The sequence below is a fragment of the Crocuta crocuta genome, unplaced genomic scaffold (assembly GCF_008692635.1).
Source record: "Crocuta crocuta isolate KB4526 unplaced genomic scaffold, BGI_CrCroc_1.0 scaffold25, whole genome shotgun sequence".
Classification (NCBI taxonomy): Eukaryota; Metazoa; Chordata; class Mammalia; order Carnivora; family Hyaenidae; genus Crocuta; species Crocuta crocuta.
This window is the reverse complement of record NW_027532015.1, coordinates 8740336-8756353: the sequence shown is the minus strand read 5'-3', so window position 1 is coordinate 8756353 and position 16018 is coordinate 8740336.

Below are 16018 nucleotides of genomic sequence, written 5' to 3'. Positions count from 1 at the left end.
ATTTTCCCCTTTTTTTATTTATGGTCTGCCTTGCGAAATCTGAATTTCTAAAGAGATCTGAACACCTTTCTGACCCACAGGGCATTCACAAAGATCCTGATGGACCCTCAGTGGTCCTCAGAGCTCCATAGAAGATTGGCTTTCAATTTTTGGAAACCAGAAAGTTGTCTCTGTTATACTGTCAGTGGTCTAGGACAGGACCAGGAGGTCAAGAGCCAAAGGGCACACCATGGAATTTCTTATTTAGGAATGCATTTTTCACAAGCAGCCTGTCTGAATGTGCCCATCTGCCATTTTGCTTCTAGGTCAACAGCAGTATATTAAAGTTTTCAACTGTCTCCAAAACGCCTGCCATGAAATTGACTTAATGAAAGGAATAACAATAGTAGCAACAAGCTACAAAGCAAAACTAGGCTTTTGTCTATTGAAAGGGCAGTTGATGGGATACCTGGGTGGCTCAGTAGGTTGAGCGTCTGACATCAGCTCAGGTCATGATCTCACAGTTCATGAGTTCAAGCCCTGCGTCGGGCTCTGTGCTGACAGCTTGGAACTCGGAGCCTGCTTCAGATTCTGTGTCTCTCTCTGTCTCTGTCCCTCCCCGGCTCATGCTCTGTCTCTCTCTCAAAAATAAATAAACCTTTAAAAATTTTTTTAAAATAAGAAAGGACAGTTGATACAAAGACTGGATTTTGTATCAGCTGAGAGTCCACATTTGCCAATTGCTAAAATGTACAACTTTCTGGACAATCTTAAAGATGCTACCGTCAACTGTCATGTTTTAAAAAGAAATCTGTATAGGGTGTTATCTTTACGTACAGTTACTGCTAATCTAGGAGCTGCTGGGATGGTTTGTAAGGGAGAGGAGTCAGAGCATTAAGAGATTCTATACTCAGTACATTCCCAAACTCTGGCAGGTGAGAGAGACCTGAAAGACTACAAAATGTAGAATGAGGTCAAGCACTGATTTAAAACTCTATGTATTTCTTTGATCATAATACCTAGCCCTTGTTCATAGAATTTGCTCATGTTAATTACTCCTCACAGCGTTCTCATTCTATAATATCAACAGCTGCATGTTGTCTTCATTGGGGAAGATACATTAAAAGGGAGTGAAAAGATTGTGCATATCTGGAAAGGAGGTGGAGGCAGAACTGGCTTCTAAATCTTGCAATTATAGACCATTATTAAGAGGTCCGGCTATGAATGTGTAGCAACATGGATGGACCNAAAAAGAGGTCCGGCTATGAGAAAAGATAAACCCAGGTTCAAATTCAAGCTCTATCATTTAATAGCTATGTGACCCTAGGCAAGCCACTTACTTTCCATGTCTCAGGCTCTTTGCCTGCAAAAAAAGAATATGTGATTAATTGCAAAACTGGCCCAATTGGGCAGCATTGCCTATACCCATGCCTTCTGCCATGCTGTTTTCCAGTGTTCCCTGCTCCAAGGGATGGAGTACAGAACTCCACATCCTTACATTCAGCTACGTGACTTGCTTTGACCAATGAGATATTAACAGATGCATTACAGGCAGAAGGTAGAAATGGATTTATGGAGTCAGGCTTGTTCAGAGATTGCAGCTCTGTAATCACCACCCCAGCCCAGCCTATTGGAGAATAAGAGACAAATGGAGGAGCTGCATTGCCCCATTCATCTGACACAGGGCTGAGAGGGATCAATCTTCAGTCAGCCAAACCCTACAGGTAGTGAGCCAATCCAGCCAAGACTGGCAGATCTGTTTAGCCAATCCCTCTAGATGTAGAAACAATAAATCATTATTTTTGTATGCCACTGAGCTTTTGTGGGTTTTTGTCCAGGAGCACTGCTGTGATAGTAGGTAAGTGATACATGATGGTAAAACCTGTCACATATGTATTGATTTGAGAAAATACATGTAAATCACTTAGCACAATACCTAATGATAATAGTAACAGTAGGAAAACATGTGCAGTTAGTTTGAAGGAACAATACAGAATGCAAAGGTATTGGCAGTTCATCTGTGGATCCTTCACAGGACATGTCTCATTGAAGTCCTTTCTACAAAATCACGCAATTTTATTTCCAGTTTTTGTAAAGAACAAAGCTGATGGTCCAATTATATTTTTTAATCTTCTAAGTACCCTGGGATCCATTCTCACAAGAAAAACAGTTCTATTCCTTCTAAAAGATTTACTTTGTTAAATTTTTTTAAAACACAAAACAAACACATACACACAGGGTAGAAAAAGACATTCAATTCACTACCTACTGAAAGAACCCAAAGGCTAGCCTCATGTATAAGCCCATATTATGGGGTTTTGTTTCAGTGGAGGGATGAGCAGGGGAAAACAACCATCATCCTTCTGGTTCTTTTCCTATTTGGAATTTAAACCAGAGTTTAAATTCTTCTTCTGCCCCTGACTAGCTCTGTGATCTTGAGCAAATGAAACCTTAAAAACCTCTATTAACACACTCCTTAAGTGGGAAAAAGAACAGTAACCTCCTAAGTTTGCTGCGAGGATCACATAACAGGTGCAAAGCCTTTGCAGATGTGCCTGGCCCGCAATAAAGGGTCAATGAATATTAGCCATTACCGGTGAGTCTGATGAACGAGCGTGTGCTCTGTCAACTTCGTTTCCAACTAGGCTAGACTGTACAGAACACTGTCTGAGTAAGGTGAGCTTACAGGCCTTGATTCAAAACCGCCCTTCAATATCGAACTACCCATATCCAACCTCAGCGTAAATCAAAAACTGAATCTCAGATGTTCCATTCCAATGTGAGGAAAAGTCCCACATGAGAGAGAGGACACAGGGTGCGGACAAATGTCAAGAGCGATTTTTTCAGCTGCTTCAAAGCCATCTCTCCTAGCCTCTTATGAGAGTCCAGAACACCTTCTAACTTCGCACTGTAGTTTTGTCCATTAGCACAGACACACATCAACGCTCCTCACTGAACTAACCAATGGAATGAATAGAGAAGTGGCTCGCCCTCCTTTAGACACCAAAATCCCTCCCTTTTTGTCTATTTCGATTATTAATCCAGTAAAATGAATCATCAGAGCCACACTAATGCTGTCTTTGTCAGGAAGGGGGGACAGGAGAGAATCCTCTCCTTCACGGGGGCACTTCCTCTATACTTTCTCTTTCCCCATATTTTCCTGGTGTCAAAGAGATGGTTACTTCATCCCCTCTGGGCTTTTATGAACGCCTCTCTGTCGTGGCTTCTAGAAGTGGCTGAAACAGGTCAGGATATTACTCAGCCCCATTGCCACGGTCTGTCAGCCCCATTTCTCTTTCTCATCTTGGACCCTGCTCGGCTATGCAATCCAACCAAACAGGGTGAACAATAAGCACCAGATAAAAATATGGGCTGAATAATATGCCAATCCTATAAAATTCATCAAATGTACTGGGCCACCTTATAAAAATTAACAATACAAAGTTTCTCCCATTATCAATTCAGTCTGTTGCTCCCACAGAGAAATTTCAGTCCAACATGCTGCCCGACCCTACTTCCTTTTATTGACTCCGTTCCAGACAGAAGAGGTGGTATTTGGGCCTTCGAGTGGAATCTGGGATTCTTCGGCGGCAGCTGCACCCTGGGCTGTCTGCCAATACAATCGGAGTAGAGCCTTAGCACCTCCGAAGCTTGATTATTTCAACCCTGAGACTCTCATTTCCCTCTTTTTAAAAAATACTTAAGGGTCAACAGAACACATGAGAATATCACAGTGCCGGCCTTAATCCCACAGAATTCAGAAGCACAAACAAATTCCCAGTAATAATCTAAACATCAGTTTCCATCTGGGGGGCAGTTCCCAAGCAGAAGATTGCATTTCCCAGAGCCCAACGCCTAATACGCCAGATGCTCGTTGCTACCGCCAGCTAGAGACCATTGTAAAGATTTGGTGTTATCCAGGTCTGCAAGGGAGCAAAAGAAGAAAAAGACCTCTTCCTTTGGATTTCAGGATGCCAGTGAATTTGCACCAGATCACAGAATTCAGGTCTTGGGAGGTCAAGTTCACAGGAAGAGAGAAATTCTGCATCAAGACATGAATTGTGCCACCATGTGCTCATTGCCGTGTTTTGTCTGCACAACGGAGCTTGTATACACAAATGGCAAAATAAAAAGATGAAGGATGTTCTGTACACCCGTTGCAACCCGCTGTTGCCAAGAGTAATCAGCAGTGAAAAGATAAAGCCATCAGTATTTGAATTTAAATGTTAAAATAATAATAAATCTTACAGTCTCCCTAAGGTTAGTTTATAATAAAAATAACTTCTTGATCCTGGAAAACTTATCTGGTTTCTTTCTTCCTTTCATTCCCCACTTAATGACTGAAGTTACTATTTCCATGGTGGTCTCCAAACCACACTCGGTTTCTCTGCAGATTGGCGTGTCACCTCCAACAATTTCACCAGCTGCTTTTTCCTCTCAGGGGAATATGATGAAAATATCAATCCCGTTTCTGGACTAAATCTAGCACGAAAGTTCTATAAATCAATGTCCACACAGCATTTTAGTTGCTCTGAACTGTGCAACGTGTCCTCTTTTACTTGATACGCCGCCGCAAGACGGTTAGGTTCTAACAAAGCACATACAAAGTGTTTACCTCTCTGCCCCTCTCCTGCTTCCTGATTTCTCAAACCTGAAAATGGGAAATCGCAAAACCCAAATCCAAAGCGGAGGCTTCCAAATGAGACAAGCTGAGCTGGAGGAAAACATGGGGGCTCTAAGTCATGCTCCCTTGGCTGCCCTGCTGTCTGGCAGGAGCGGCTCTGGCAAAAGTGCCTGTAGACCAAGGTCTGCTCGGCTCGGGAAGCCCAGACAGCGTTCTCCTGGTAGTGCTAATTCGGCCGTTTGTCCTGCTCACTGGAAACCATCCAGAACCGCAAAGCCATCCCTCGGCAAGGCTTTACTGAAACCGCCTCTGGGCCCAGCACTGGGCTAAATCCTTGCTCCGGAGGAGCTTACAATCTAATTACTATAATTAGAGATCAATTGAGATTAAACTGTGTGACACTAAGTCGGAGTTTGGAGAAAACGATCATTGTGGGCTGGAGTAGTTGGAAAAGATTTCATGGAGAATGCAGGACTTTGAAGGGAAGAGTAGAATAAGGCTCGGGGCTTACGAAGTTGATAAAGTGTGCTTAGGATAAAAGAACGCGGTGCGGTGTAGTGGGCTTACCTGATGAGTAGATCCTTCAAAGCAGTGAGCTGCGTTCCCCTTGGCTTCCTGCCGGCAGAGCTTCTCACTAAGAAGGTGGGATTTCTCTCAGGTCAAGAAGAAATTTAATCTTCCCTGAAAATTGTTTAGCATTTGAATCAGGACGGTGACATTGCCCATATAAAAACCCAGCTGACATCCTTAACTTATTTAGCCCTCCAATATAGAAATGTCATTGAGAGAAATGACTTTCTATCAATGCCAGTACAGGCTAGATTAAAAGCTAAAAAAAAGAAAAAGGAAAAGGAAAAGAAAAGCTGAAAGCACTCTCATGTGCAGTCAGGATGACTGGTGGAGTGATAGGCCTTTTCCAAAGGGCACTCGCAGCCGAGAAAGAGCATCGGCAATACCTTCTGGGATTAGGATTACAACAAGCAATAGAATTCTGTTCCGTTAAATCTAAAAAAGGCATTCTGTAGGTTCCAGTCCAAGAAGTTAATAAAAATAGGAATACTTTGCTTTATCATTTTCCCTTAATTATGAACTTGGCATTCATCTGCATAGTTTAACTGAACAAAAGTGTCCCCGGAGGAACAACCGGGTTTGTCTGTCTCTCCCCAAGATGAACGACAGGACAGATGGACAGGGGTGCAAGCATCTTTCAATATGGCAAGCCCGATTATCCCAAAGTAAAAACTGTCAAGGCCCATTTTCTGCCTCGTGTTTAAATTGCTGACTGTGGCAACTAATGTAGTCGGTTAATTCTGAAATCTTAACTGTAATTATGATGTAAAACTCAAATGTGCCTTTATTTCAGTTTCTCCTTTTTGGGAAGATTTTTTTGTTTTTAATGGAAGAGGAACAACCTTATATCATTCTAAGTATCATTTGCAGATCAGGTTTTCCATAAAGGGGAGAGAGGTCTTGCTTAAACCAATCTTATTTGTTTGGTTTTTTGTTTGTTTAGAGTGCGTGTGCGCGTGAGCAGAAAAGGGGCAGAGAGAGAGGGAGAATCTCAAGCAGACTTTACGCTGTTAGCACAGAGCCTGACATGGGGCTTGATCTCATGAACTGTGAGATCATGACCTGAGCTAAAACCAAGAGTCCAATGCTTAACCACCCAGGCACCCCTAAACCAATGTTTCTGAATTGTTTGTCTATACTTCAGCCTAGGAACGAACAGCAAAGTAGGCTGTGGTAGGAACGAAGGTGGGCTCTGGAAGATCAGTCAGAGAAAGTGCGTTACCCAGTCCACTGTGCTCCATTTAGAGACGCTAACCTAAGTCTGGAATCTACCCCTCACTCCCCCAGTTCTCAATTGTTTATGATCCGTCAGAACTTCCCAGTTATGTGGATATGAGCAGTCTCGAAGAGGCTGCTTCTCAGCCACCGCCCTCTGGGAATTGTGTTTGTTATGCTGACCACAAGCCGAGGACACTTCCAGGGCGGTCACTCCAGGGCTTTGCGGCAAACATACATGATGAATTGTGTGCATGTGCAGACACACACCCATGGGCGTTCCCAAGATCATGCACAATTCCCTGAATGCTGGCTTTAACCACACCCCTTGTCCAAAACAAGAAAGCATGGCAGAATATTCGAAGAGAGAGAAAGTAACAGGGAAAGGCTTGAATCTGCACTAAGGTATGCTTTGAACAAAAAAATAATTCATAGATGGCAGCAATTTTTTAAGAAAAAAATGAATTAAAACATTCTCATAGAGTTGCAACATTGTGCTGACAAGTGCTGCCTTTGACCTTAAGCCGCCTAGGACACCCAGCATCAGTGTCACATAAATCAACTGCAACTGGTCAGTCTTGAGAGCTACCCTGACTGGTGGCCACCAAGTAGGGCAGGTACTATCGTGCTGTCCTTTCTAGATAGAGAAGCGACCAACACCTAGGACTGTATGGTATGATGATTAAGAGCACACATTCCGGGGACAGCCTGTCAGAATTAAAATCCTGGCTTCGAATTTCCTGCTCTTCACTGAGATTATTCACAAATATTCCAATTCTCCTCCTCCTGAGGTAGCTGGGAGATTATATCTCCTGACACCGTGACATTAGGCATGGCTATGTGACTTACGTGAGCAGAAATGACATATCACTTCTAGGCAAAAGCCAGGAAGACTCCTTACTCAAGAGTGGTCCCTGGTCCCGCAGTATAGGAATCACCTGGGGGCTGGGGCGCCTGGGTGGCTCAGTCGTTGGGTGGCCAACTTCGGCTCAGGTCATGATCTCACGGTTTGTGGGTTCGAGTCCCATGTCAAGCTCTGTGCTGACAGCTAGCTCAGAGCCTAGAGCCTGTCTTCAGATTCTGTGTCTCCCGCTCTCTCTGACCTTCCCCTTCTCACGCTGTCTCTCTCTCTCAGAAATAAATTTTTTTAAAAAAGGAATCACCTGGGGGCTTACTACAAAATGCCAGCCCAGACCTCCTGAATTATAATGGGCATTTAACAAGTTCCTTGGGTCATTCATATGCGCATTCAAGTTGGCAGCCCTGAAGCCCTGACTGAAGAAAGAGCAATATTCACCATCTTCTCTTCTCCCCACCACAGTGACTGAGGCCGTTCAATGCCTTTCCATGTGGTGCAGTATAACCTAGACTAGACCCCTGGCCTGACTGGACACAGACAAGTGAAGCATAAAAGAATTAAAACTTTGTTCTAAGGCACTAAAACCCTGAGGGCTATTACCTTGGCATAACCTAGCCCATTCCAACTGACACCATCACTTAGTACTCTGTGACCTTGGGCAAGTTACATAATCTCCCTGTGCCTCAGTTTCCTTGATGTAAAGCAGAGACAATAATAGGACTGACTCATAGGGTTGTTAACAAGGATTCATAAGGGAACATGTGAATAGAGCCTGGCAAGTTCTAAGTGAATATTAGCTTCTATTATTGACACACTCTGTCCCCACAGCTCAAGTCTGGCCTAGTGATGTAATTCCAGGCTCCTTACCTCAGTGAATATATAGTATCAGGACCTTTGTTGCTGGCAATGCCCCACCCCAAAACACACATACTCCAGGAACATGTGTGAAATCACACATCAAAATGAAAGGAAAAATTACCCCCTTCTCAGAGAAAAGTAGATCATACTCGTGACAACTCAGCCCAAGCATCCCTTCCCTGTTTCTTCGCGTGATTGTCATCTTCTATTCTAACACTGCGTATGCTGCCCCTCACCCTCCCACCTACCTCCCAAACCCCACCAGCCTCTCGGCACAGCCTCTCGTCCTTCTCCAGGTCTTCAAATCCCGCTTTCCCATGCAACGTAGACTTTACACATAGTATTTGTTTATTACACGAAAGGCTTTGTCCTGAACTCAGTGCTGAGTAAAAAACCAAAATTCCTAATAATAAATGTTTATTTTTTTGTCTTTTCTTCAAACTCAGTGTATGTAATTCTAATATCAAAGGGCTACCAAACCTGTTACAGAGAAAACTGGGGAAGACACAGTGATGGGGATGGTATGAAGATAGTTTCTGTTTGAGTCTTGTTTTTTTAAAAGGATCCAGGGGGCACCTGGGTGGCTCAGTCGGTTAAACGCCTGACTTTGGCTCAGGTCATGATCTCACGATTCGTGAGTTCGAGCCCCACGTTGGGCTCTGCGCTGACAGTTAGCTCAGAGTCTGGAGCCTGTTTCAGATTCTGTGTCTCCCTCTCTCTCTGACCCTCCCTTACTCATGCTTTGAGCTCTCTCTCTCTCTCTCTCTCAGAAATAAATAAAACATTAAAAAAAATTTTTTTTTAAGCATCCAGGGCACCTGGGTGGCTCAGTTGGTTAAGCATGCAACTCTTGGTTTCAGCTCAGGTCACACTCTCACAGTTTGTGAATTCACGCCCCACGCTGGGCTCTGTGCTGACAGCACGGGGTCTGCTTGAAAGTCTCTCTCTCTCTCTCTCTCTCTGCCCTCTTGTTCTGCTTGAGCTCTCTTTCTCTCAAAACTAAATACTTAAAAGTGTACAATAGATTTCTGTCATTAGAGTAACTTCTTACAGATGATAAGTACTTGATAATATTTTTAATATGACAATCATAAATAAAATATTTATTATTACCCCACAAAATTGATAAGTTGTCTTTCCTCCTTGCCATTCTCTTAAAGTATATGTAAGGAAACAAAATATTCTAAGTCAGGGGAACCTGGGTGGCTCAGTCAGTTAAGGGTTGGACTTTGGCTCAGTTCATGATCTCACAGTTCATGAGTTCCAGCCCCACGTTGGACTCCATCCACACTGATAGTGTGGAACCACCTTGGGATTCTCTCTCTCCTTCTCTGCCCCTGTACCACTTGCACTTTCTCTAACTAAAAATAAATAAACTAAACATACACACACAAACATAAAATATTCTAAGTCAGAATAATTTTAGGGTCTTGGATTTCTCTTTCTTGTTTATAAACGGACTTTTTCAAAAAATCATGGTACTAACCTTCTTACACCATACCTAAAAATAAACTTAAAATGGATGAAAGACCTAAATGTAAGACAAGAAGCCATCCAAATCCTCAAGGAGAAAGCAGGCAAAAATCTCTTTGACCTTGGCCACAGCAACTTCTTATTCAACATTCTCCAAAGGCAAGGGAAATAAAAACAAAAATGAACTATTGGGACCTCATCAAAAGAAAAAGCTTCTGCACAGCAAAGGAAACAGTCAGCAAAACTAAAAAGCAGCTCACAGAATTGGAGAAGATATTTGCAAGTGACATATCAGATAAAGGATTAGTATCCAAAATCTATAAAGAATTTATCAATCTTCACACCCAAAAAACAAATAATCCAGTGAAGAAACTAGCAAAAGACATGAATAGACACTTCTCCAAAGATATCAGATGGCCAACTGACACATGAAAAAATGTTCAATGTCACTCATCATCAGGGACATACAAATCAAAACCACAATGAGATGCCACCTCACACCTGTCAGAATGGCTAACATCAACAACTCAGGCAACAACAGATGTTGGTGAGGATGTGGAGGAAGAGGATCTCTTTTGCACTGCAGGTAGGAATGCAAACTGGTGCAGCCACTCTGGAAAACAGTATGGAGCTTCCTCAAAAAATTAACAATAGAACTACTTTACAACCCAGGAATTGCACTATTGGTATTTATCCAAGGGATACAAGTATGCTGTTTCAAAGGGACACATGACCCCAAGGTTTATAGCAGCACTATCGACAATAGCCAAAGTGTATGCAAAGAGCCCAAATGTCCATTGACAGATGAATGGATAAAGAAGATGTAGTATATATACATATATATACAATGGAGTATTACTTGGCAATCAAAAAGAATGAAATCTGCCATTTGCAAGATGCAACCAGAAGGTATTATGCTAAGCGAAATTAGTCAGAAAAAGACAAATATCATATGACTTCCCTCATACAAAGACTTTAAGATACAACACAGATGAACGTAAGAGAAGGGAAACAAAAATAATATAAAAACAGGGAGGAGGATGAAACATAAAAGACTCTTAAATATGGAGAACAAACAGAGGGTTACTGGAGGGGTTGTGTGGGGGGGGGGTGGGCTAAATGGGTAGGGGTATTAAGGAATCTACTCCTGAAATCATTGTTGCACTATATGCTAACTAACTTGGATGTAAATTAAAAAATAAATAAATTATTTTTAAAAATCGTGGTACTAAAGCAATTAACGACCACTGCACAATGAGCCACATTATTCTGTTCCAGAGTCAGAGAACTTCAATAAGCACCTTACAGATGGAACCTCAACGTTTTATATTCTCTAGACCAGGGGTTAGCAAACATTTTCCTAAAGAGCCAGACATGTTTAAATGCTTTAGGTTTTGGGAGCCATAAGTGTCTGTCACCACTACTCAACTCTGCTGATGTAGCACAGAGGCTGCTCCAAACAACACGTAAACAAATGGACATGGCTACGTTCCAATAAAACTTAATGTGTGAACACTGAAATTTGAATTGCATACAATGTTCAGAGGTCACTACACTCTTCTTTTGATGTTTTCCCCCCTACCATTTTCAAAACATAAAACCATTTTTAACGTGTTAGTGGTACCAAAAGAGGCAGCAGGCTGGGTTTGGCCCACAGGCCACATTTTGCTGACTCCTGTTCTAGACTCATAAATTCATGCTTCTTCAACCATACAACAAATCCCCCTAATAATCATCAACACATGGTGTTTAGCTCAATATTCACTTAAAAATAAGGTGTGAAATAATCCCATGAGCCTGTTTTTATTAGCTCAACTTGAAAAAACGTAAGATCCTAAAGATGTCAAACTTTCACCAGAACTTAATGCCAGTCTTACCCATAAAAATAACGTCACCCATCACCCCTTTCTTCACCACACACAATTAACAATTTACGGAATAAGAAAATAGTTGGCAGTTGTCTTCATAGATGAAGTCAGTGTAGTCTCATTCCTTTGCCAAAAGGCAGAGAAACCAGTTCTTGATGCCTCTTCTTCCCAAGGCTACTCAAGGCCAGTTGATCCGGGATGACAGAGGACAAGCTTTGGCTTCAGTGTGGATTTTTAACCAGGAACTTTACTACTTTAAATTTTTTTTTAATGATTTTTTTAAAAGCATTGGTTTTTGCTATTTTTACTGACACCCATTTTAAAAGCAGCAGTGCTTAAAACATTTTAAGTCTAGATGTCTCTATGGAAACCCAAGACAATTCTGCTTTTATGGCCAATGACGACCTGCCTAGATTATATACCCTACTGGATCACTATGGGTCATCCCTGAGACCAGAAACATCTCAGACCTATTTTTCCAAAACTCTCTCCCATATCAGATATAAATAAATTGATGTATAAGTATTAGTTTTGTTGAGATGAGGAGAGAAAGAACTTATTTGAGGCTCTTTTTAATTTTTAGAAAGACATCCTCATTTAAAATATTCTTGGGGTGCCTGGCTGGCTGAGTTAGAGCATGTGACTCTTGATCTTGGAGTCATGAGTTCAAGCCCCATGTTGGGTATAGAGATTACTTTAAATAAATAAATAAATAGATAGATAGATAAAACTTTAAAAAATAATAAAACATTTTTATTACAAAAAGAATTTTGTGGATTTCAGCAGACTTAATAAAAAAGAAAGATTGCAATCAAATAACCTAACAGTTGCTCTGAAATTTAGATCACTGATTTCATCCCCTCCTTTCCACTAATGTCAAATACATTTTCTTTTAAAAATTTAAGTTTCTCTCCTCAGTCTGCTTATTCATTGCAAGGGAGAAAAAAAACAAATAATTAATGGAGTACAGAAATTACGTGATCAAAATTAACCAGGTGACCAAAATTAACATCACCAGTGAGGACTTCATGGCCTTTGGATGCCTTCAGATGTGATATTCTGAGACTATAACATCACCTAAAACACATAACCTGAATCTAGTCATGAGAAAAACACCATTATTTAAAAAAAAGAGAAAAGTCGACAGGGGCGGGGCAGAATGATTTTTAAAATGTCAGCGTCTTATAAGGCCAAGAGAAGCCATGGATGTGTTCTAGATTCAAATAAGCTGAAGATACATGACAATTAAGATATCTGACCCTGGAATCTTCCAATATGGCAGGGTAGGTGGGGAGAATTCTCTAAAGGGCACTATGGGGTCAACTGACAATATTAGAATACAAACAGTATATTAGATAAATGTATTATATTAATGTTAAAGAATAGAACTACCCTATGACCCAGCAATTGCACTACCAGATATTTATCCAAGGGATACAGACGTGCTGTTCTGAAGGGGCACATGCACCTCAATCTTTATAGTAGGTAATCGACAATAGCCAAAGTATGGAAAGATCCTAAATGTCCATCAACAGATGAATGGATATAGAAGACGCAGTATATATATATACACAATGGAGTATTACTTGGCATTCAAAAAGAATAAAATCTTGCCATTTGCAACAACATGGATGGAACTAGAATTATGCTAAGTGAAATTAGTCAGAGAAAGACAAATATCATATGACTTCACTCATATGTGGAATTTAAGATACAAAACAGATGAACATAAGGGAAGGGAAGCAAAAATAATATAAAAACAGGGAGGGGGACAAAACATAAGAGATTCTTAAGTATAGAGAACAGAGGGTTACTGGAGGGGTTTTGGGAGGGGGATGGGCTAAATGGGGAAGGAACATTAAGGAAGATCTTTGTTGGGATGAATACTGGTGTTATACTTAGGGGATGAATCACTGGAATCTACTCCTGAAATCATTATTTCACTACATGCCAACTAACTTGGATGTAAATTGTTTTAAAAAGTATATTATATTAATGTTAAATACACTGAAGACAATAACTATACTATGATTATATAAGACAATATCCTATGCTTAGGAAACACAGAAACATTTCAGAGCAAAGGGTCATGATGGGTGATGTAACTTTCTATCACTTGGTTCAGAAGAACCATTATATACATTCACACATAGATAGGGAAAGAGCGAGAATAAACAGAGCCAATGATAAAGGTAAAGGTAAAAATTGTTAACAACTTACTAGTTGGTAAGTTTGAGATTATTTGCAAATCGAAAATTTAAAGAAAAATGAACTGTTCTTGCCTATGCCTAAATTGGCGTTCTTGATTATCCATTTTCCCTCCGTAATATTCCAAATGCAACACAAGGAAGAGATGCTTGTGCCAAGAAACAAGAAAGTGCAAAGATATTTTAACATAATTTTTTGTCAGTGATTGAAGTTTGCCCAAGCATGACACACCATCCATTCTCAGCCGAGTCCATCGCAAAGACCAGCAAGCACTGGATACTCTAGCAGCTTAGATGCAATCATTTCCTGCTAATTCCTCCAAACAGGGCCTTGATTCTAAAACCTTCTCATATCCTACAACTTCCAGAATCACTCCATGCACAAAACAAGTCTCTCAGCTAATCTTTCAGACAGGCACTGTCAATGTCAATCAGTTGGATTCAATCTTTTGAATTGGATCATCCTAATATCTTTTTTCTTTAATGTTTTTTATTTATTTCTGAGAGAGAGAGAGACAGCGTGAGCAGGGGAGGGTCAGAGAGAGAGGGAGACACAGAATCTGAAGCAGGCTCCAGGGTCTGATCTGGCTGCCAGCACAGAGCCCGATGCAGGGCTTGAACCCACGAGCCATGAGATCATGACCTGAGCTGAAGTCGGACTCTTAACCGACTGAGCCACCCAGGCGCCCCGGATCATTCTCATATCTTAAGCCATGTCTAAGTAGCTGGAGAATGTGGATCTCAGGAGGCAGCATTACCTCATCACGTATCCACAACTTGCCACCACTTTGAAACTGCCATCAGAATCCCACATCCTCAATGTCTATGACATGACAATGCTCCTCTATCACCACTGGAGGTGCTGACCTCCAACCTGAAATAATTGTTTCTTGAGAATCAGTAGAGGGAACTATGCCAAAGACCAAAAATACAGGAAAGACTTTTCTATAAGTCCATCACTGGAGGTAGAATCAAAAAGGTCACAACCAAAATTAAAATTTCCAGCCGTGCTTAGGAATTAGGAAATTGCTATTCTCCAAAACACTGCAGAGACAGAACATACATATATTGGTGAGTCTTTCCTATCCTTCCTGGTTCCATTTTATTATTCTCTTGGAACCTTTAGTTTTGACTATCTGTAACTTAAAATACCCAAATACTAGTTTTAGTTTTGACTTTTTATGCTAGATATTCCCCCTTATTCATTTTTCTCCAAATTTTAATCAATAATCTTACTTAACAAATATTTACCAAGATCCTACTTGATAGCCAGACTTACTGGTACTTACTGGTACCAGAGGGAAGATTCAGATTTTTTGTCTACAAATGGTCCCTGAGAAAACAATGATATGAAGACAGTAAGTGCAATAAAGTCTGCTTGCAGAAAACCATAAGGAGCCAGAAATGAATCATGACCAACTGCAGAAACTAATAAACTAGTCAAAGCACTAAAATTTAATGAGAAGATAATTTTTAAAGTAGGTGAAATTGAAGAAACGTTACATGTAACATTATTATAAATTTAAAAATCATGCATATTCTTCTCCATCAAATTTCTCAAATGCAGTTAAAAACACACACGTACAAAACCAAGCAATTATAAATCTTCTGAAGCATGTAACTGTGATTAGCTGCTACTCTCAGCAATATAAAAATACTTTCACCACAATTACATTCCAGGCTGTAATGTAATTCAAAACAAACAAGTCAGACATCGTTCAAATGGCAGAACCAACAAATACAGATGCTTTGCATCAAGGAAATGAATCCACCGAAGAAATGCAACAGGGGCCTGGAGCTGGGCTTCTGGTGGAACCGCGAGGCCCCCTTCTGGGCAGACGCAGCGCACCCCAGTGAGGTTCTACCGAGCTCTTCTTCCATGGGCGCCAACCCTCAGTGCAGTCAGAAAGCGTGAGAATCCGGGACTTCCGGCTGCAGAGACCCTTCCCGGGGCTGTGTGCCCATTTTTCCCATTTTAGATTTTAAATTCTAAATTTGGACTTTTATAAAAAGAAATAGCAATTTGATTTCAGAGTAGATGAAGCCATTCTATTTACTTGTGCAACCAGCAGACCCATCACCAAATGGCACGCCCACCCCCTCCACTCCCTTCTCCCTTTCTTGTTGCCATGATCCTTAAGACCATCTAACATACTGCATAATCTATCAGGCGTAGTGTCTGTCTCCCCTGCTAGAATATCAGCTCCGGGACGGCAGGATTCATTGTTTTGTTCACTGATTCAATGAGCGAATGGAGCCTGGCAGAGTATAGCTGCTCGGTAATAAAGGAATTGTCTCATTTCTGCCTTTATGTTTGAAGAAAATATTCATCTTCATCTTCAAAGAAGGCATACGTAAGGTTTTA